A 23343-nucleotide genomic window follows, 5' to 3' on the forward strand; every position below is an offset into this window, starting at 1 on the left:
TGTAAATTTTAAAATTTGGTGTAGTGTTTATCGAGAAAGAACGATTTCTTCGCTTTCATGAATTTATAGAGGCACCTCTAAGCTAAAGCTTTCTCTTTAAAAGTGTCCTTTTTAATAAGAACCGCTGATAAACCCATTATTACCGCAATGCTCAACACATCGCACGTGCTGTCGTAGTTTTCACAGCAATGCATGTGACATAAGGGGGATGAGGGGGGGGGGGATACGAGGAGGGGTTTGTTTACACTTTAGATTTGTCTTTTTGCCACGCTCTTCTAGGAACTTGGTCGTACCATTTTCACTTTCAATCTTCCCCCTCGAGTTTGTATGCTTTCCTCTTATACCGCGTCGGTCTCGAAAACTTGGCCAAACACCGAGCGTGTATAGAGGGCATTCCGGCCACACACACACAAAAAAAAATAAACATGAAAGAGGCACGCCGCTCTTCGCTGTGTCGTCTTTATTCTTTGCTTGTCTAGTTGATCCAGTGGCAAACACTTCGCTTTCAGCGTCCTCCTCCACTCACGCCATCGTATCGCAGAGTAATGCTTTCGAAATGTGTTCGTTTTCACGAAACTGTGAGCCGCTCTTCAACTTTGCTTTTCCCTCTTTTCAACGACCCACATTACATCTCGCCATTGGTATCCCTTCTGCATCCGGAATACGCTTCGCAGTAGGCGACGGTCCCAGGGTACGTAATACGCGTCGTGGATGCAAGCTGTCACTACCACCGGTTCCCCTTCGCGGGATGTTCGTGACGACCGCCTACGTGCGCGGTTTCAAAGGAATGGAATGGGTGCCGCGTGGACGCGTTCAACGCTTGCATGCGGGTAGAGCCGACGAGAGAGGGGGATGACATATGAAGAACGAGCGAAGCCGTCTGGGGCGTTTCGGACTTTTCAGGGAAAAAAATGAATCGAGGCCCCCGCTGACATCCATCGCAATGTAGGGATAGCGACGAGATCAAACGCCGTTCAAGGTGTAAGGACTGACAGAGAGAGAGAGGGAGATTTGATTATTCATTATTTTGGTTTGCCGTTTTGCGGTTTATGATGCAGCAGGTTTCATTGCGGTGCATTACGGGTGAAACGTGAGCAGTTGAAACAAAGAAAGACCCTGACGCAAAGGTTCGAAAAAAGTTCACCGTAAATAGCGAAACCGAGCAGTGCAGAATTCAGAGGACTAGAAACGTCGAATGCGCGCGTGTTACGCAGAAATACTTATGCAGGAACAGTGGTCCCTCTGGTGCAAATATTGTAACTTGTTGTTATTTTTATTCTATAATAAGTTGAAAGGCTTCTTTCAACGCTTGCAGATATTTCAAAAACACCTGCAGACCGTTTCGCTCTGTATTTGGCAGTGCGATTACAATGTTTAAAAATGTAACAGTCCCGGCTCCCTGCACGTACTTTTCGCTCGTTCGAACGCTTCAGAAACGTCTTCAAACGTGCGTTTATTTTGTAAACAATTGTAGCTCTTTAATGAACGCGCCGGCGCCGATCAGGCTCTTCATGGCATCGTGCGCTGACCGTTTCTGAGCTGTGAGACAAAACTACGACAGTCTCAAAGGGATAACAATTCCGAAAGGTCGTTCTACTAGAAGAATCGACATTTGGCTAAGTTGATATTGGTTGAAGATCTTGAAGGAGCAGAGCAAGACGACTATATAAAAAGCGGGAAAGCACTACCTTGTGTCTTTCCTGCTTTTTGTCTTAGTCCTCTTGTGCGCCTCCTTCATGTCGTTCTGCTATCTCACTTAGTCCTGAACTACAACTATGATGTTTTGTTACGCTGCCTCGTTGTGTGCGTCATCTTGCTCGCTTCTCTTGCGCTCTATCTCTGAATGATGACAACCTGAACTACACACCTCCGGATTTACCATTTCTTTTTTTTGTTTTTTTAGCTTTATCCTGAAAAGAGGCGCTTTATTTATTTATTTATTTATTTATTTATTTATTTATTTATTTATTTTGCGATTTATTTTGATAATCGATGCCGATCGTTGTTGGCGCGATTGTGCAGCCTGCGTTTTAGAGGTAAAACTGTCAGAATTGTGCGAGTGTTTACCTCTAGCCTAATTAATGTGACTTGAATAGAATTTACACGACCATATTATTCATTCTGGGTGCTGCTTAGCTTAAAAGAACTGTTTCGGCTATTTTGCACGCGATGACTGCGCATACGAAATGAGCCAATTCAACGGCCGTCGGTGCTCTCAGTACCACGCTTGTAGCTGCTGATTTAAGTTCGCAACTAAATAAGAATACTGCGGCGTTAGCATCGTTTCGAAATTAAGAGTGCACAGCTTATCACATGCGCAACAGGAAGAGCCGGTACAGTAGGTGACACCACACCTTATAAAAAACTAAAGTAAGGCTACATTCTGTTCACGTTATAATTCTACACAACAATGGAACTCACACACGCACTCGTGTAAGTGAATGAAACATGGTTCATTTCTTTTTCTTTCTTCTTCTTTTTTTCATTGCCTCATTTACCCTTTTCTCCTCGCAAAATAAAAAAAAACGCAGGCTGCCACCGCGATGCTGATGTGAGGAAAACAGAGCACTGTGGCTTTCGAACAAGGATCTCAAGATATAACAGCAACAATCGCATACATGTATGCCCAAGCTTTTCTGCAGAAAAGCTTGGGCTGGTGTTGGGAAAGACCACTGTTAGCATTGCACGATGTCGCAATTACACACAGAGGTGCCTTCTCTGACTTCCTTTGCGTTTCTTAGGTACCTGCGAGGTGGGAGAGGATAGAAAAAAAAGTTGGAGGACGCTTAACCTTCACCTTTAAGAGCGGAACGCGATAGCTTTCAAAGATCCCCGACTGCTTCTCACGGTTCCCGGCACCTGCAGCTTATGAAACCGCAATGTTTACCGGGAAACGGTGGCGGCGAACGCTATACACGAATGCGAGCTTTCTGGTAGAAACGTGGCTTCTTGCGTAGGCCGATCCCGGATGTTGTCCACAGCAGCTAAAGAAAATACATCATTTTCATATTTCTGTTATTGTTTCGCAAATTTATGTCTGAGAATAGAGAGAGCAAGAACAGGAAATGCAAGGAGGTCAACCAGATGAATGCCGGCTTCGCTAGCCTAAATTAAAGTGGAAAGTTGGGCGAGTTGGTATACATTCATAATGGGAACAGCGCGATCAAGACGACGACGAAGTGAAATGACGCAGGACGAGTGCGGACCCACAACTATGTTTACTGAAACACACATCAGGTATTATATACCTGAAGTGTGTTTCTTTAACCACAATATTTCTCTCATCTTCAATGTTTAGCGACGAGTGAGTCGTCACCACAGAGTCCGTCACGTTTATTCGGACTCCTTGATTTGATGAGCGGCTCATATTTTTACTGCACCAGCAGCACTTTGTCCGAGCATTACCTAGTACTGATAAGACCATAGATTAATCGCTCGAGCGCTTGGTTTAATTTTCATAGTAAGGAGTGTTGCACGTCCTTCACTTTGCTTACCTACGGTACTAACAGGGAATGATGTTTGAGGAAACATTGAAAGTTTTATAAAATCAGTGCTCATAATACAAGGCCTTTGGTACCTGGCTGGAACACCACTGACCCATGGGGAAAAACACATATATACGTACTTCATACAGAAAATGATGTTTAAAAAAAAACTCCAACACAAGCAATCATGAACCAAATTATGACATGTCTGTGCAGGCATTCCCGATGGAAGTAGTATGTTCAGATAGAGAAGAGCAAGACAACATCCCGGATGGATATATTTTCTCAAGCCACTACATCGGGAGGCATTCGTGCTATTGATGTTATGAATATGTGTCACGGTGCGGCATTACTCGATTCGGCGAAGCACCCATCAACGGACGCCAAAAGGTCGTGAAAATAGGGACCGGCGAGCAAGACGGTTATTGCCGGCCACTCGGGCGTCGAAGGCAGGTTTATAGATTATTGTCTTTTTGTCGTCGGCGCGACCGTGACGCCCCGGCGGCTTTTTGTAGGAACCCCTAGTGTATACTCTGCGCCGCGCGTGCATTGAGAAGCTTACTAAGGAAGTAGGGGGTGCGAATAATCCCAAGTATGTGGTGTCCCTGTGCAATCCTGTGTCCACGAAGTGCTGGCAGTGTATGTGTGCCGACCGCGCCGTATGGCCGACTGCCGTCGTTTCTACTACGTTTGTGAACGAACAACGTAGGCCCGCCGCCGACTCGAGCGTGTGCGTATGTGGTGCAATACGAGTGCGTGACCTCTCGCAGCAGGGGAGAATCACCCGTTAGCTCGACCCTAATTAAAAGGGGCGCGGCCAAGACCTTGGGAGGAGCCGGGATACATTTGGGTGAACTTGATTGGATCGTTACCAATATCTGCCGTTCCCCAACACAGGAAACAAGGGACAGGAGAACGTATTTGTACGCAGGTTTTAGACCGAGGTGAGCGCTCTAGAAGCTGGGCCTACAATCTGCTGAGAAGCGTCAAGGAACTAGTGCCGTCCAGTATTCCCTAGGCCGCCTAGCCGCGTCTGAACTGCGAGTTACTAGTTGGCGTAAGAACAGCATACGAATCGGTCTATAATTTTTCAAGTCAAAGACGTGAAAAATTATAGACGTATCAGCTTACTGTCCGTTGCCTACAAAGTATTTACTAAGGTAATCGCAAATTGTAACAGGAACACCTTAGACTTATGCCAACCAAGGGACCAGGCAGGATTTCGCAAAGGCTACTAAACAATAGACCATATTCACACTATCAATCAGGTGATAGAGAAATGTGCGGAACATAACCAACCTTCATATACAGCTTTCATTGATTACAAGAAACCGTTTGATTCAGTCGAAACCTCAGCAGTCATGCAGGCATTACGAAATCAGGGTGTAGACGAGCCGTATGTAAAAATACCGAAAGATATCTATAGCGGCTCCAAAGCCACCGTAGTCCTCCATAAGGAAAGCAACAAAATCCCAATGAAGAAAGGCGCCAGGCAGGGAGATACGATCTCTCCAATGCTATTCACAGCGTGTTTACAGGAGGTATTCAGAGGCCTGGATTGGGAAGAATTGGGGATAAGAGTTAATGGAGGATACCTTAGTAGCTTGTGATTCGCTGATGGTATTGCCTTGCTTACTAACTCAGAGGACCAATTGCAATGTATGCTCACTGACCTGGACAGGCAAAGCAGAAGGGTAGGTCTCAAAATTAATCTGCAGAAAACTAAAGTAATGTTTAACAGTCTCGGAAGAGAACAGCAGTTTACGATAGGTAGCGAGGCACTGGAAGTGGTAAGGGAATACATCTACTTAGGGCAGGTAGTGACCACGGATCCGGATCATTAGACTGAAATAATCAGAAGAATAAAAATTCGCTGGGGTGCGTTTGGCAGGCATTCTCAGATCATGAACAGCAGCTTACCATTATCCCTCAAGAGAAAAGTCTATAACTGCTGTGTGTTACCAGTACTCACCTACGGGGCAGAAACCTGGAGGCTTACGAAAAGGGTTCTACTTAAATTGAGGACGACGCAACGAGCTATGGAAAGAAGAATGGTGGGTGTAACGTTAAGGAGGGATAATAAGAGAGCAGATTGCGTGACGGGACAAACGCGAGTTAACGACATCTTAGTTGAAATCAAGAAAAAGAAATGGGCATGGGCACGGCATGCAATGAAAAGGGAAGATAACCGATGGTCATTTTCTGAGAGTAGGGAAGCGTAGCAGGGAGTGGCAGAAAGTTAGGTGGGTGGAGGAGATCAAGAAGTTTGCAGGGACAACATGGCCATAATTAGCACACGACCGGGGTAGTTGGAGAACTATTGGAGAAGCTAGGCTTTGCCCTGGAGTGGCGTAGCCAGGCTGATGATGATGATGACGTAAGAGAAGACAAACCAACGTCTGCAACGAAGCTCACGGTAGTTCCCCTCAAGTTAGCTCAACCTGTTTGAGGGAAGACGTCAGACCTAGACTCCCGGGAAAACCAGCCCAGCAATCACATTCACCGCTATTAGAGATGTCGGACGATCCCACCACTGTTACCAGTTGTAGGATTTGGGACAATCTCGCCGCTGCCACCATTTGTTAGATTTGGAGTCGGGCTTGTAGGACGATCGGAGGAACTTGGGGCGACAGGATTAGGCAAGCAGGATTTATTTACAGTGTTTACAGTTGAACATGGGATACATTTACACAGTCTAGCGTGACTCCCAAATGGATCCCGCAAGACGAAGCATACAACAATCGAGCACACAGCTCATGAGTACATTTCGAGCACGACAACGAGCACAGAGCACGACGACGAGCACCCTCTAGCAGCCGACAATCGCTGCTTATAAGCACTCCGTTCGACGTCATCGTTCGACGTCATCGCAGACTACACGCCTTTTTGGAGGAGGAGGGCTCACACACACGGGCCGCACAGGTTTCAGTGCTCTCTCGAGGGCAGACGACCTTTGCAGTGCAGTCGTCATGGTATCCATTGCCCTGCTTCCCCGTAGTCAGGTGGTCACGCCCGACCCCAGCCGGCGCCTCTAAATTCCAGAGCTTCCGTAGTCCGCAGTTCTCCAAAGGAAGTTCACGGTTGGTTAGCGCTGTCCTCGCTGGTTCTCTGAAGGGCGCCACCACCCCGGATCGATCGATGCACCTGCAGCGGGCTGAAATAGCTTTGAGAGCAGTGCCCCTGCAGGCCGATCCTAACACCGCAACGAGATCGGCTTCCAGTTCTTCGGGAAAGCTCTGCCATCGCGATTGCACACGATTTCCCAGCCAAGACCCATATAGTCATGGAAGCACTCAGAGCACACGTAAGACACCTTGCTCGAGCCCCTGCCCATCATCTAGCCACACTGCCGGAGGATCGACCACGTGCTTCCTTTTGTGAAACTGTCCTGCCCTATCGTGCATACCTTCCATCAGGTTATGCAGCTCCAGCGAAAGTTCCGTTTCCACCATGGTGCTTGGCTCAAGCAAAGGTTCGACTTATCGTACCAGGCATACGAACAAAAGCCCAACTCTCTTCTCCAGCACTTAAGCAGCTTTCACTGCTCTTGCTGTACGAGACGTACAACGATCATCATCATCTGTATACTGACGCTTCAACCACGGTGAATGGGTCTGCAGGATCGGTGATCTTTCCTGCAAAACCTTCCACCATAAAGATTCGACTCTCTCACCAGACTACATCGACTGCCGCGGAGCTTGCTGCTATTCGTTGTGCACTTCGTGTAATTTCTGAAGAAATACCCAAGAAATTGAGCGTGTTCACTGACTCCAAGGCTGCACTTCATTGTTTGGTTTCTGCCTTACGCCGAGGACCCCACGAACAACTAGTTCTAGAAATCAGACTGCTGCTTCACCACCTCGTCGAGCAAGGACACGACATCACATTGCAGTGGATTCCAAGCCACTGTGGCATAATGGGCAATGAACTTGCCGACGCAGCAGCACGATCTGCACATGAGGAGGGCTTGCAAGACTCCATTCCATTCTCAAGAACAGACGCTGCAACGAAAATTCGTGTGCTTGCAAATGAAGCCATCAAAACTTTATGGAACACACCAAGCTTAAAACATACACGTCTACACCGACTGGACCCATCCCTTCGACTTCGACCCCCATCTGGACTCTCTCGACTAGAAGCAGCAGTACTTTGCCGACTGTGGCTTGGTGTCGCCTACACAAGATCCTTCGCCTTCCGAGTCGGTATGGACGACAGCGCGGCTTGCAGACACTGCGGCGGCGAGGAGACCATCGAACACGTGCTCTGCCACTGTCCTCAGTACAGCGCGCACCGGCTGTCACTAGCGACCACGTTGGCACGCCTTGACGACAGGCCACTTTCAGAACAGTCAGTTTTGGAATGCCGACGTGAACTGTCGTCGCAGCAAAAGTCGGTCAAGGCTTTGTTGACTTTTCTACGTGACAGTGGCCTATTAGAAAGACTATAATGACTCCATTTCATCCCTTTTCATATTTTTTTTCTCACGCTTTCATTTTTGTCACGCTCTTCTTTCCGTCTTTACTTCCCCTTTCCCTTCCCCTAGTGCAGGGTAGCAAACCGGAGGTTTTAAGTCTGGTTAACCTCCCTGCCTTTCTCTCATTTGCATATCTCTCTCTCTCTGCCATCGACTGCACGCTTTATGGACTTGCTGCTGCTGCTGCTGCCCGACCATGCGTATGCCATTATTTGTTTTCTGTTGAACTCTGCTTAGTTGACCACCGTTCAGTGTGTTTTGTGTAGGGTTAGTTTCTGTATTTACTGTTAACTGTTCGATGTACTTTTTTTCTATCCATCATTGATCTAGATTAAGTGCATGTGTGTTAGTGTGTGTGTGTGTGTGTGTGTGTGTGTGTGTGTGTGTGTGCGTGTGCGTGTGCGTGTGCGTGTGCGTGTGTGTGTGTGTGTGTGTGTGTGTGTGTGTGTGTGTGTGTGTGTGTGTGTGTGTGTGTGTGTGTGTGTGTGTTTCGCTTAAATTGTGTGTCGTTGTCAGTCTATAAATCTTTTTTTCTCTTTCTCCCGACTCTGATTCCTTCGCTGTGTTCGCTTGAGTACAGAACGACCAAGCGGTTTGTATACCCCGTCGACGACTTCGCGCCGACGGCGGACGGGTGACAAGCCGTGACAATGTTTTTTATGAAACGCGGTTTTTTTCAAGATCATTACCGCCGTAATTAGTGCTAATATAGCTAAAACGATTCCGTAGGCTTTACTAGAGCCGAATGCCCGCCAAGACGGTTATTTTTGTTTCTTTGTTAACCTTATAATTCCACTCTTTCTTGAAACAACCAGCCACTGAACGTTTCACGTCTCTGCAAAGAGCATGAATATTTCACTTTGAACCGAAGCTGCTGAGAACGTAAAATATCCATACGTCTCGAGCTAGCGAACACTGGAAACATATTTGATACTTTAATTCGATCCTCGCTTGAAAAAGAAGCCTAGATATTAGCGCCATCGCTGTTTTCCCTGTTCTCCACAGCTGTGCAATTGAGACATACATAAAGGCCCTCTGCACCCCGCGTTCAGCTTGGCTTTTCTAGCCCATTTACTAGCTGCACACGACATAGAACATAACATTACAGTCATCCCTAATCGGACTCGCTAGGTGTCCTTATGGTGGTGACTTGATGCCGTACGACTTTGGGGACGGTGGCAAATAGCCCTCCTTCTTCAGTCGTCACCGCTTCAATAGAGGTTGGAAATATTTACGCTATAGTATTTATTTGGGATTGTTCATACCCATATAAGGTCGCTGTTTGATATGTAGAACAATTGTACCAAAAAGACATGAAAGAAGAAAAATTTGTTGGAGGTCCTATTGTTATCAGGTGTGCGAAAAGATACAGAGATACAGAGGATACAGATACTCACAATACCTAGTTATAAAAAAAGTTTATTCTTCCTCTTGGAGGCTAGCTATACGTTTGCAGTGACTGCTACTATCTTGGTCTCGATCTGTTCTGAGGTATTGGTTGAGGTAAGCCAGCTCTCTGCAAAAGAACTTGACACACGAACTAAGTGCCATTTAAATATAATAGTGAAATAAACATGAGAGCGTTGCTCGTTCAGAATCATCCGGGGCACAAACATAAAATGTGCATATTTCGCATAAATAAAGCACGCTTAATCGGCGCTAAGCAGTATCCATGTCCACATCTGTTCATATACGTTCATATCTGCACTCGAAAGAGGAAAGTTCGCGATAAAATTGTAGTGCCGGTGACCAACTACAATAATTGCAATGCAATGGCGCGTTTTGGCTGCCTGGACGGTGCACTGTTCGTCTGCACGCTACATTCCTCCGTTATAAAGACCGTGGTACTCGCTGCAGGGCAATTCTCGGCAGTTGTTGCAGTTGTGAAGAAATAGGATGACGTACCTACTGGCGCGCCTTTCAGCCGTCTCCCAGGCGTCTAGTTAGTTGAGATGCCAGTGCGCTTACTCTATTCAACCTTATCTCCTACTTTTGTGAAGTCATTCAGAATCACGTCTTCAGGGGTGAGCTTGCTAAAGAGACAATAAAGAAGCGTGCCGGGCACGGGAAACCCAAACGTTTTAGCTGATGGATGAAAAAACAAAAGTTTGGGTGAGCTATGCAGAGTCATGGTTATATTGCGCTCAGTTTTACACAGACGATATTAAGTGAAGGACGGGACGTGGACGGACGTAGCGCAAACTACAAACTGTTTAATACTGTTAACGAACGCGCTTATATACAAGGAGATATGGCGCGGGGGGGGGGGGGGGGGGAGGGGAGATATAAAAAATATGACAAGGTGACGACATGTGATCATAGTTCGGGTCAGGCATACATCGTTCACGTGCACCCGTTCGCCCTGGCAAACTCGACCGCAGCCTCGATAAGCGCGATGGACGGATTGCTTAAGCACATCTTTTTCTTTAGCTATCGCAAGCGCCTCCCATAATTTTCGCTCCGTTTTTGTTTTTGATGTACCAATGACTTTGGTGCTTTCTAGTAGAGGAGAGCATTTGCATTGTTTGCAATGTGCAGCCAAGTTGCTAGGTGCTGTTAGAAGCTGGTACGTGTATTTGTGCTCCCGTAACCTATCATTTAGACAACGTCCAGTTTGCCCGATGTATACTTTCCCGCAACATAGTGGGATTTGGTAAACAGCTGAAGTAGCACATTCCACGTACGTTTTCACGTGCTTAGTCTGACAGACCGTAGCACTAAGATTGGCCTCTTTGGATCCTGCGTTCACCCTCTTGCACTTGCCTTTTAGTTTTTGCGGGGCGGAGAACAGAACTTGAACATCATGGCGTTGGGCTGTCTTTTTTATCCTATGTGACAAGCCATGGATGTAAGGCAACACCACGCGTTTTTTTTTCAAGTTTTCTATTTCCTGTGTTTTCTGCCTTTTCCTGTTGGTTCTGATCTCGGGCAACAAGTTTTCACAGATTTGCACCACCATGCTATTCGGGTACCCACTGTTTCCTAAGCGGCTTACTCGCAAATCGATGCTCTCCCTCACAGCATGGCGGCAAGATTTTTCAATTGCTTGACTGATGCAAGCCTTGGCGATGCCTCTTTTTATGATTTTAGAATGGCAAGAGTCATACCTCAGGATTTCTTTTTCTCCTCTAGTTTTGTAGCACCAGCAGATGTGGGAGCCTATGAGCCTAATGTTTATGTTCATGTACGAGACTCCTACCTTCGGTAGGAGTCTCGTACGTGAACCCTAAACCTTCATGCGCTTTCTTGAACATGCTGATTACAGTTTCTACGCTAAATGGATCGGTTTGGTTTTCTTTTATGCACACCAAATAATCGTCAACATATCTGAAACAGGTAGTTATGTCAGTTTCTTCAAACAAGGCGGCAAGTTTCCTGTCTTTCACACTCAAAAATAAGTCGGGAAGAACGGGAGCTATACAAGAACCAATAGCGATACCATCCTTCTGCTCACACACACTGTCACCATATTCGATAAACGCACCATGTAGATACAGTTTTAACAAGTTCACAAAACTAGAAATACTGCACTTGCACACGTCCTGAAATTTGGTGGAGCCCAACGTGTGGATGGCTTCCTCTACTGCTTGTACCACCGCTGGCCTCGGGACACTGTAGAACAGGTCTTTCACCTCTATTGAAAAACAAGACGTCGGCGGGCTACTCTTTAGTGTTGCAATAACTTCGTCAGAGTTGCGGATCAAGAACGAACGGGTCGTCGAAAGGTAAGGAGTTCAAACAGGCCAGAAGGTAGTCCGCGTTGCATCTTTGCCAGGTAGGATGAAAAAGACAGCCCAACGCCATGATGTTCAAGTTCTGTTCTCCGCCCCGCAAAAACTAAAAGGCATGTGCAAGAGGATGGACGCAGGATCCAGAGGCCAATCCTAGTGCTACGGTCTGTCAGACTAAATTGAAGAAAAGAGCGCTACGAAGACGCGGACTAAAAGAAGAAAATGTACGACGGACAAAGGCGCTACTTTCAACTAACTGTTTTTTTTTTTTTTGAAGAAACAGGACTTTAAATAGATACAACCTAGAATGGCCCATCGTGACATCACGACCTCCCTATCTCATTAGAAAAGCTATCTCTTTTTCGGTAAGCGTCACTGAAGGGCAGCTAATGCACGCGCCCTCGGCCTTTGCAATGTAGAAAGCTTCTAATATCACCCGTTCTAGTCTATCTCTAGACCGTGCCAGAAACCTGGTGTCGCGAAGATACGGACGGCAATTGTGACATTTACAGTGTTCTGCCAGATGGCCCCCCGCATTGTTATTTACGGCCTAATTGTGCTCAGCGCCCTTTCATTAAAGCACCGTCCGGTTTGACCGATATAAACCTGTTGGCAACTTAGGGGTATCTCATATACGACATTACTTTGGCAAGCCGTGTACTGCGCTACATGTTTCTTGAAGCACGGTCTAGAGATAGACTAGAACGGGAGATATTAGAAACTTTCTACATTGCAAAGGCCGAGGGCACGTGCATTAGCTGCCCTTCAGTGACGCTTACCGAAAAAGAGATAGCTTTTCTAATGAGATAGGGAGGTCGTGATGTCACGATGGGCCATTCTAGGTTGTATCTATTTAAAGTCCTGTTTCTTCAAAAAAAAAACAGTTATTTGGAAGTAGCGCCTTTGTCCGTCGTAAATTTTCTTCTTTTAGTCCGCGTCATCGTAGCGCTCTTTTCTTCAAGTATGCAAAACCAACTCGCCCACATCAAGCTTCTGCTGTCAGACTAAGCACGTGAAAAAGTACGTGGAATGTGCTACTTCAGTTGTTTACCAAATCCCACTTGATTGCGGGAAAGTATACACCGGGCAAACTGGACGTTGTTTAAATGATAGGTTACGGGAGCACAAATACACGTGCCAGCTTCTGACGGCACCTAGCAACTTGGCTGCACATTGCAAACAATGAAAATGCTCTCCGCTACTAGAAAGCACCACAGTCATTCGCACATCAAAAACAAGAACGGGGCGAGAAATATGGGAGGCGCTTGCAATAGCTAAAGAAAAAGAGATGTGCGTAAGCACTCCGTCCATCGCGCTTATCGAAGCTGAGGTCGAGTTTGCCAGGGCGAACGAGTGCAAGTGAACGATGTATGCCTGACCCGAACTATGATAACATGTCGTCACCTTGTCATATCTTTCTATATCTTCCCCCCCCCCCCCCCGCGCCATATCTCCTTGTATATAAGCGCGTTCTTTAACAGTATTAAACAGTTGGTAGTTTGCGTTGCATCCGTCCTCGTCCCGTCCTTCACTTAATATCGTCTGTGTAAAACTGAGCGCAATATAACCATGAACGTTCACCAACTAGCCCCCTTCATTGCTTTACTAAAGAGCTATGCAGAGTTAGAACAAAAGGCGTGCACCACGCAGGATGAAAATGGATGCGTAATAAGCCAAGAGGGTGCAAGAAGATGGGAGGCGAGGGATATCAGCTTTGCGACTGCGAGAACAGTTTCTGCGGGGCGGCTTCTCATTTCGCCGGCGTTGAAGTGAAACTAATAATGTGGCGGTCATCAGTCACGCTTCCTGAACACGGCGACGCATCCGCCTCGCCTGTCTCATTCTTATTCTTCTAAATATGCGGCGGCGACGCTATTTGCGATGTAGATTATCTCCAAGTCGTTAGGAGCTCCAGCTCGACAAGAAGGCAAGCGTGGAACGTTGCTCTTTTTGGGAGCAATACGGTATAGACGACCCCAATTTTCCTGTTTTTTTTTTTCTTTGTCGTCAGCGAACGGCTGCGTTCTCTTCTTGTTTTGCGAGCGAAGACTACGAAACAATGTATAATAATCTAACGCCGAATTCTCGAACGTGTACCATATTTTTTTTCTGGGTTTGCGCATATGTCTGTAAAAAAATTAATGGAGCGTTTTGTCTATCGCCAAAAGGGAGTTCGTATTACTTATTACTTGCGCCTTAAAGTGACGGAAAAATTGTGTCATTATAACTAGTTTGCAGCTGGTAAAAGGAAATGGCCTGAGGGTGATTAACTCGCAGGTCTTCTGACCAGTAAACCTGAAAACTTGTTGCAGTACGAACTAATCGCTTCGTAAAAAATGCAACACTGAAACGATTCTTAAGCAAAGAGAGCAAAATTAGCACCCGCCGCGGTAGCTTAGCGGCTGTGGTGTTGCTCTGCTAAAGCACGAGGTCGCGGGATCAAATCGAGGCCGCGGCGGCGGCATTTCGATGGGGACGATATGCAAAAACGCCCGTGTCCCGCACATTGGGACCCCGTTAAAGATCCCCTGGTGGTCAATGTTAATCCGGGAGCCCCCACTACAGCGTGCCTCATAATCAAATCGTGGTTTTAGTTCGCAAAACCCCATGTTTCAATCCAAAATTAGGTTGCAGAACAAGTTTTTAAAATTGCATATTGAATTGAACGCAACTTAAAAATTATCATTTAATCTTCGAACTCTACTGATTTTTATTGATATATGTGTAGGTTTGTAATTTCTAACGTCAGTGAAACGTGGTCAATTTAAAAAAAGAAAAGGAAACTTCGAGGCCGTGCTGCTTCACGTTCCGTTGTTACCTCCGTATTTTGTGCAAGCGTATTCCTATAGGACATGCTACTGTAAGCGAAAAGAAAAGAAATTTTGGCAATGTCTAAAGTCTTTAGGGTCGACTTTAGGCGATATAATTTTTCTTTTAATTTAACATGTAGAAAAATGGCAAGACCTGCCTATCTTGACATCCCAAATTCATTACCCAAGTAACAATACAAAAGAACCCCATAAAACGTCGACAAGTGCGTTACACGCGAATGCAAGCACACAGTGTACCTACTCCGACCCCAGTACCCAAGGGGCGGGCACCCGTCACGCAGGGGCAATACTCTCTCGAGTATATAGGTACGAAATGTCGACCCTATCTCGGCTAAATTCGCCTCCTGTAAATGTTTGTCGCTGCATAGATGCGGGCGACATTCGGCGCGGCATAAATACAACAACGGCAATGCGTTTTTGTCCCGCCGAAACAGCGAGATGCCGCCCGAGCCGCATTAATGGCTGCCGGCTAGAAAGGCGAAGACGACGGAATCGAGAGGGGGGTGCCGCGGGGCGCCTGCGCGCTGATTGAATCGGCATCGCTTCGACGAGCTTTCGGCGCACCCCTAATTGCGAGTCCCGGGCGACGGGGCAACGCGAGAGGAGGAATGATTTAGAGCGATTCGGAGCGCGGCTGTTTCGATATGGATTCGGTAGTCGGTGACGCTTGCGGGAGAGAGGCAAAGGCGATATAGCCGCGTTGCCGAATGTTACGCCTAAATTTACCGCGTTTGCCGGTACACAACTCCGTTCTGTTTTAGCGGAAGCGAAAACTGGGCAAGTTGTTGCATATGGTATGCACACAGTGTAAAACAGCGGGAGCCAAAGAAAACGCAAGAAGAGGAAAAGTGATGTAGGACGAGAGCTGGGTCTCAGCTGGAGGTTTATTTCAAGGACATGAAATGTGGTAGACGCATGCGCGCGTCCGCGCTAACCAAGAACAACCATACGCTCCCTCATGCTCTAAGGGGCTGAGAAAATGAAATATAAAACTGCTCGTCTCAAACCACTGTACCTTTAGCAACATGCATACTTGGCTAGAGGAAGGAGTAGTACCAGTTTCTTTGTCCGCGTTATAGGCTTCCGGGATTTCACGCGTTGTCTAGTCTCAGTAGCAATGTACAGTATCAGTGATTTCTAATAATGGTTCGCAACCCCACTACCGACAGCCTGCTACCATCTGTGACTATTTTTCTCTTCCTGCGTCTTCTGTTGTTCGCCCTGCTTTTTTTTACAATGTTCGATTCCATTTCTGGAAGCAAGAAATCTAAAAATGGGATGTTAACTGGTAGTCAAACTAATCGGAGGGAAATAATGGCTGCATACAGAAAAAAGAAAGAACAGAGCAGTGACAAAGTGAGATGGCAGAGGAGACAAAAAGGAGTAGCAATACCTTACAAGTGGCGTTCCCGTCTGCAGCCTGAATGAGATTCCTGCACTCATTTATTTTATTTTCATTCTTTATTTTTTATTCTTGCCACAACCTGCTGACTTTCGAGTTTCTTACCCGAACATTTGAGAAAATCGAATCTGCGCTTTCTTTTTTTTCTCGTGTCGAGCGTTGAAACGTGGGTAAGAGTGAGCGGATAAAACATGTGACGACGGATTGCGTTCAAACGACAAAGTGCCTCTCCTCAAGCATAATCAGGTTTTGAACAAGCGTGTCATTCATGTAGAACGACCAATTAAACTAGCAAGGAATGCTTCTCAGCTTAAGCAGCTTTTTGAAGCAGAATCCTGTTCTGAGCTCGTTGGTCGTTCTTCTCGAATGACCAACTAGCTACACAGGTCATGTCAAGTGTTGTTATTATTTTTTGATTCTGTGATTATAAGAGGCACCCAAAAGCGAACGTTATCGCGCAAATTTCTCTTGGTAGCTGGCATTAGGCCTGTCACTCCACGTTGCTTTTCCCGCCATTTTGTGTCTGCTGGTTCCCCTGCGATACATTTTTTCGTTGATTACGCATGTCAATTTTGTATTCACGGCTTCACGCATCTGAGCGTTGGCTTTGGTTCGTTGAACTCGGAATGTTCCTTTCCCTCCTGTGCCCGGAGAGCGAGAGCTCTGCAGTTTGCTGGTATTGGGACCGGGTTATGTGCGGAGAACTGTGGTACAATGGTGCTCCCGGTCCTCAGTACGCGGCGGAAGCGAGGAACGGAACGTGATTCTTCGGGTCTCGTACGTAGGTTGCGCCGCCTCCTAATTGCGTGGTCGCTGCCTTTGGAGGCCGGGCCATTTAATTTGGCGGCAAATGGTGCGCGTGAAAAAGTCGTCTCGCGCGAGCTGATGGTCTAACTTCGACGTTGCTGGTCTCGTCGATGGAGCCGACTTTGCAGGTCCGCACGCACCGGCCGCGCGGGGGGAGGGGGGGAAGAGGGGGGGAGTGCTGGAAACCTGAAAGTCGTTAAACAGCTGAGACTGTGCACCAGTTGACTTCATTTTGGCCGACATCGTTGGTTTCGCATTACCGAGTGTACTCGGGAGCCTAGCATTTAAAAACCCTTGGTCTTTGTCGCGCGTACGTGTAGCGTGTAAGTGAAAATTACGGCACATGACAGAAATAGGCCGGGTAAATGTACACGCATATGTACACCGACGACGACGAAGATGTCTTAGAGAAATGGTTGTCTGAGACTAGTCCCTAGTTTTTCAGTCTTTCTCTCCGTCCGATACCCTTTAAAACTTTTTTTGTGCTCTGTACTCGCTGTGGAACGACCTGGAGATCCCCGCCCACCCGGAGAATCCCATCAAGCAACCCTCTATGCGCGCTGCGCTGTATCCACCACGACACGGAATACCACCGCCATGATGCACTCCACGCTGCATCCATGGCAGCGGTGGAAACTACTAGTCCTGCAGCCCCTGCACTACAGACCAGGGCCCTGCGAACAAGAGACTACGCGAAGAAGAGCATTCGGGCGAACAGGCAGAGGAGGTGAATCAAGCATCTTTCACGATCGTATCCTACAAGAAAAAAAGAGGTGCTGGTGTCCCTGCTATTTTCAGGCCTACCCTAGAAAGAGAAAACCTGTGGAATGTCAACCCTAACATCGTGGCATCGGCGGTTGTAACGTCGGCTCAAGAGAAAGTTCTCAGCCATTGCCTTAACAAGCACGGCAGCCTCATGGTTACAGTGTCAACACTGCCCGCCGCCAACCGTTTGCTCGCGGTATCTGAGTTAGCTGGTGTCACTGTTGAAGCCCGTGTCCCATATTTATACAGGTCCAGTTACGGCAAAATGCACGATGTACCTCTCAGCTACTCGAATGAAGACCTACAAAGGTACCTACGCGACTAAGGCGTCGTTACAGCAAGGAGGCTCACCACTTTCACCCTTGAAGATGGCGGCAAGGTCAAAGAGATACGTCCTTGAGCTGTGATATTGGAATTCGCCAAGGAATCGCCGTTACCTCAGTGAGTTACGCTTGGATTCTGCGGTTACCCTATCACCGAATACGTCGGGGCAGCAACGGAGTGTTACAAATGCCAGAGACATAACCACATAGCCAGACATTATACCAACCCAGTGCTCTGCAAAGTGTGTGCTGGGCCCCATTCGCACAAGGAATGCACCTCGAGAGCACAACCTAAATGCTCCGACTGCGGTGGCCCACAACCTGCTTCATATGGAGGGTGCGTTAAAAGAAGGCGGCTACACTTGCTCGCGCGGTGGGGCAAGTACAAGGGAAACCACACAAGCGTCATTTACCACCGTCTAACCCCGACGTGGTTTTCACAAATACGACAGAGCACTCCCAGGTACAATCACCACAGTGTCAAAAAATATCTGGCAATACACACGCTGATGCGGTCAGAAAGAAACATGGGAGGCCCGCGGCCTCATCGCCTCCTTCGAAGCTACCGCAACGTGTCGCACAAGAACCACCGAACGACCACTGCCGCCATCAACCTCAGGCGCCACAACCCTACAGGATCACCTGCGAAAGGCAGCAACACGGAAGCACCGAGCAAGACATTTCACGCTTACTGATTCCGATGTTGTTTACAGCCCTCAAAGCTCTTGTCCGCGCCAACCCCTCGTAAAGATGTCTCCCAGAGGTAGAAGCCGTCCTTACAATGGAGCCATTGGTGTCGGCATCTTACACTCCACAGAGGCGTACTACCTCACAGTAATAATCATGGCTTCTGCAACGACAGCCTCACCTGAGCTGACCATCCGCAATATTTTTCACTCGTGCACCATATTCCAGTGGAACGCTCGCGCTCTTCTCTCGAGTCTTTCAGATTTCCGGCAGCTGGTGCGGACATGCCACTTCCCTTTCATAGTCATCTATGAATCGCGCGTCAAGGAACATTTCCGAATGCAAGGGTACTATTTTCATCATTCACAGTGCCCAGATTACATCAGCATATTACTCATAGGCTTTCGCAAAGATATTCCGGCCTCCGTGGTTGATATCCTGCCTCACAGTGACAATGAATATGTGTGTACCACAACATTAATAGGCCAACAAGAATACACTCCCATTGGAGCCAGGCAGTCCATACGACTCTTCGAGACTTGAAAACTTGATTACAACGACACCTTCTCCACATATTGTTTGAGGGAACATTAATACTCACAAGGAAATATGGGGCAGCTCAAACACATGTGCTCGTAGAGCCAAGCTCGCAGAGCTTCTCTCAACCCATTCAATTGAACCTCTAAATGACGGCAGTATAATCTACCTCAGAGGCCCGACGAATACCAGCAGCATCGACGTGACATTCGCAATAAGTTCAGTTGCCCGAAACTTTGCCTGGTGTACCGACTTGGAAACACGCGGGAGGGACCATTACTCAATTCTTATATCAGCTTTCCCTATGCAGATATCACCAAAGAAATTCCTTACAAAATCTACAGACTGGGGTGCATACAAGGACACTGCAGGCAGGGGAATTACTGCTGCAACCCATGATGAGGAATTACACACGGCAATGGGTCTTTGTCTGAGAAAATGCACATGAATTTCAACTAAATAAGACAGCATACCGCCAAATGACGAAAAACTTGAAAGACTGTGCCATTCGCAGGCTAGCTGAAAGGAAAGTGTTACGCACGAAATGCCTTGAAGACCCCCGTGCCTGCCGACGGACACAACGTCATATCTGGCGATACCTGGATAAACGTAGTCGGCAAAGATGGCGCGAGTTCTATTCCACGTTGGATGTGCCTCAAAATGTAGCCAAAATTTGGCGTATCCTTAGAGGTATGCGTACGCCGCCCTAACAGCTTCAGCCCTTCGTTGCACTCTCTCTGCATGAACGAAATTCCCTCAAAGAACTGTCAGATGAATACTGCAGACTACTATAGACGGGTACAAGGCCTTCGATTTCCTCCACAAATAGTCAGTCTAGCATCCCACAGGTGGCAGTGCCAGCGTTGGATCTGCCTTTCACAGTTGAAGAGCTCACCCCCGCTATCGCCGAATCAAACAGGCACACATCTCCGGGCCATGACGAAATAAGCCATGAGGCCACCGCAAAACTGCCCCGCACCCCCGCCTACGACTCCTGGGATATTATAATTCTTCGTGGATGTCTGGTGAGGTCCCAACGGAATGGAATCTGGTGAAAATTGTACCGATTTTGAAGCCTTTTAAGCAGCCAACAAGCTACGCTCCTTTCCGGCCTATCGCCCTACTAAGCTGTGTAGGCAAGCTTATGGAGCGGATGATCTACAAACGTGTTACATGGTTACTTGAAAGCCACAATAAGTTTCCCCAAAAAATGAGCGGCTTCACGCTTGGCGCATCCCGACAGCCGTTTTCCTTGATGTCAAGGCAGCTTTTGACTCTGTTTTTCACCACGCCATTCTCGCAGCTTTAACTAGTCTTGACCTCGGAGGAAAGCTACACAAGGGAATAGAAAACTATTTAAGAAAGCATAATATTTATAAGTACTCCGAACGGTCCCACACAGTTTAACGCAGTTAAAAAAGGCGTACGCCAGGGTGCCGTGCTCAGCCCGCTCCTATTCAATCTCACCCTGATAAACATAACAAGGAACCTGCGGCGAGGAGTACACATAACAATTTATGCCGATGATATCTGCACCTGTGGCGCATCAAGTTCGCGCTATATCACCCAACAACGACTTCAAAAAGCATTACTGAAGCTCTCCATGTATTTGGCTCCGCGAGGTCTTCGCCTCGCCAGAAAAAAGCACAGCCATGGCTTTCACAAGAAATAAAATGACCAAATATCCGCTCCTACTCGGTGGACGACCGTTGCTGTATGTACGGTCTCGGCGATTCTTTGGAATTGTGACAGACAGAAATCTCCCTTGGTCCCCTCAGGTAAAAAAATCTACATGCGAGAATCGCTGCAGCATCGCAAGTTTTCAAATTCATGGCGCGAAAACGATGGGGCTGCAAGTGCCGCTCAATGGTACTACATTAAAAAGCCTATATTGAAGGCACATTGCGCTATTGGCTACCGGTGCTTCAGATATTATCACCAGCAAACAAGAGGACTCTGGAAGCCGCGGGGAACAGCTGCCTGCGGATTTTCCTCGGCCTCCCGAAGGGCTCTTCAGCCTCAGGAACAGTAGCGGAAGCAGGATGTCTACCGCTAGATGTTATCGCTTCCCAAGAAAGAATGGCTACCCATCTTCGGCATGTGCTTCAAGGGAAGAAGCACTTCATGTACCGCGTCCATGTAACCCATGTAACCCACAGCTTCGTTTTGGCCAAGCTGTGCAAATCCTGCACCTTTCTTTGATTATTCAGCCACAGAAATTACAGCCTCCGACCTTTCCTTCCTGGACATTTTCGCCTCTAGATATAAACCAGTTTGTATCCGGTGTAAATGGGACAAGGAGTCGCATGCCACAGGCCGCGATGTTGCAGACCACTCCCCTATACTTAGCAGAGAAGTATACTCAGCACACTCGCATCTACACTGATAACTGAAGCACTCGGGAAACTTCCTCCTGTGGTCTTTATGTGCCCTCAACAGGACAAATGCTTTCTTACGGGCAGCAGCGGAGGACATACTCAACGACAGCAGAGCTCCACGGCATCAAAAAAGCTGTCCTCTATATACTGCGCCGAGCGCCTGGCCAATCGGCGATTTTCACGCACTCTAAAGGAGCACTACAGACATTGTTCAGTCTGTTAAATAAACAACCATAAGCCTCTTTCTTTGGACATTGCGTACTTACATCACTTGGCCATTGCATCGGGCCACTGTATCATATTTGAGTGGATACCAGCGCACTGTGGTATTCTGGCCAAAGAAAAAGCAGATGAAGCGGCACGCAGAGGTCTTCTACGCCAAAACTATAAACGGATTTATTTCACTAGATCTGATGCTTCCCAGCTAGCTAAAATATTTTCTTCTGAAGAAAAGGATCGGCTCTGAGCTTGCTGACCCAACTTTACACGTTCCTTTACTAAATGAACCCGAATCTCAGATGCAGGCTCCCATCCAGCATTCCTCGCCATTTGGAAACTCTATATTGTCGTCTTCGCCTGAACACCGCCTATGGAACCGGCGTACGGTACCGCTTCGGTCAAGACACCTGTCCGCACTGCAACAACTGTGGCTCAATCCTGTTTGAGTGTCGAGCGTATTCCGGCGAGGGTGCGGTCTATGAACATTGCATGCATTCGCTTACACAAAGACCTTTGTCATTTTCCTGTGTCTTAGGTCCTGCCTCACGCAACGGAGGCGCGCGATGAACTTTTTATTTACATACTTAGAAAACATTGCTCAACTCGGCAAACCTTAGTTCTACTCTGTCACCCTCACGCACCTTTCACGCGGCGAATTCTGTCACCTCATTGTAGGACGGTGTATATACTGAAGGACTCTACCATTGCACGCCGTTGCCCAAGAGTCAGAAAACTCAGTGCCCAATTTTTTTTAACTTATTCCTTTTTTTATGCCTCTCTCCTTCTCTCTTTAACTCCCCGATTCCCTTCCCCACGCAGAATAGCATGTCAGCGATGTCTATACACTGGCTAAAATTTCCGCCTTTCATTAAAGGGTTCTTTCTCTCTCTCATATGTACGCAAAAGGAGAAATGCAAAAAATTTTATTTCCCCATTTGAAATATTATTGCGTGAGGGGAAAAAATTATGAAAACAGATAGAGTAAGGACAGATGTCGTACTTACTGAAGATATTCTGACACGGCTCCACGAAGAGGGAAAATTGCAAGAAAACGGTACGCGTTTTGTGTGTAACCATCGGCAAGGCCGTTAGCATCACGAAGGGTTTCTGTCTTATACTTGAGTATACAATTATTAAGGGTATGCACAATATTTTCTAAGGAGAAATAAAATTTCAACTGATGTTGTGTGCTTCTCCGTGCATTCCTACTTGATTGTGTAAATGCATGCCCGCGTCTGTGTGGCCACCTTGATGTACAGTCATGAAAAACAATAATATGAACAAGTTATGCCTAACTATATAATGCCTTCCTCCGTTTTGCCTTCTCCAATAGATGTAATATATCAGCATGATTTTGCCCTGCAGACTTAGTGTCAGGCTTAGACCATCTTTGGAGACCGGATAAATAGTCTTGCGCGATTGTACTCTGTCGTTACTTTTTGCGAAATTGATTGTACGTTGTAACTTCTTGTTTGGGTTTCAATACTCGATGGCATTACTGTGTGTGTGCAATTTCTATAACTTAACGTTATTTTTATATTATCAACTATCCGCAACTACTCGAAAAAAATCATGCAATTATTTGCAGTATCTATATGTGTCCTGTTTTGTGTATCCGAATGGAATGGAGTGACAGATCAGCTTTAGCATTTTGGTTGAATACAACTGAATAAAATGAGTCAGAAGCACCTAACTAGCAACCTG

General features: G+C 46.9%; 1 protein-coding gene across 2 annotated transcripts in view; it reads right to left on the reverse strand.

The window, feature by feature from the left end:
• Positions 1-23343, reverse strand: part of LOC126536787 (cell adhesion molecule Dscam1-like) — a 236582-nt gene that overhangs the window by 172701 nt on the left and 40538 nt on the right. The gene's annotated exons all lie outside the window — the stretch shown is intronic.

This window comes from Dermacentor andersoni, chromosome 4, assembly GCF_023375885.2.
Source record: "Dermacentor andersoni chromosome 4, qqDerAnde1_hic_scaffold, whole genome shotgun sequence".
Classification (NCBI taxonomy): Eukaryota; Metazoa; Arthropoda; class Arachnida; order Ixodida; family Ixodidae; genus Dermacentor; species Dermacentor andersoni.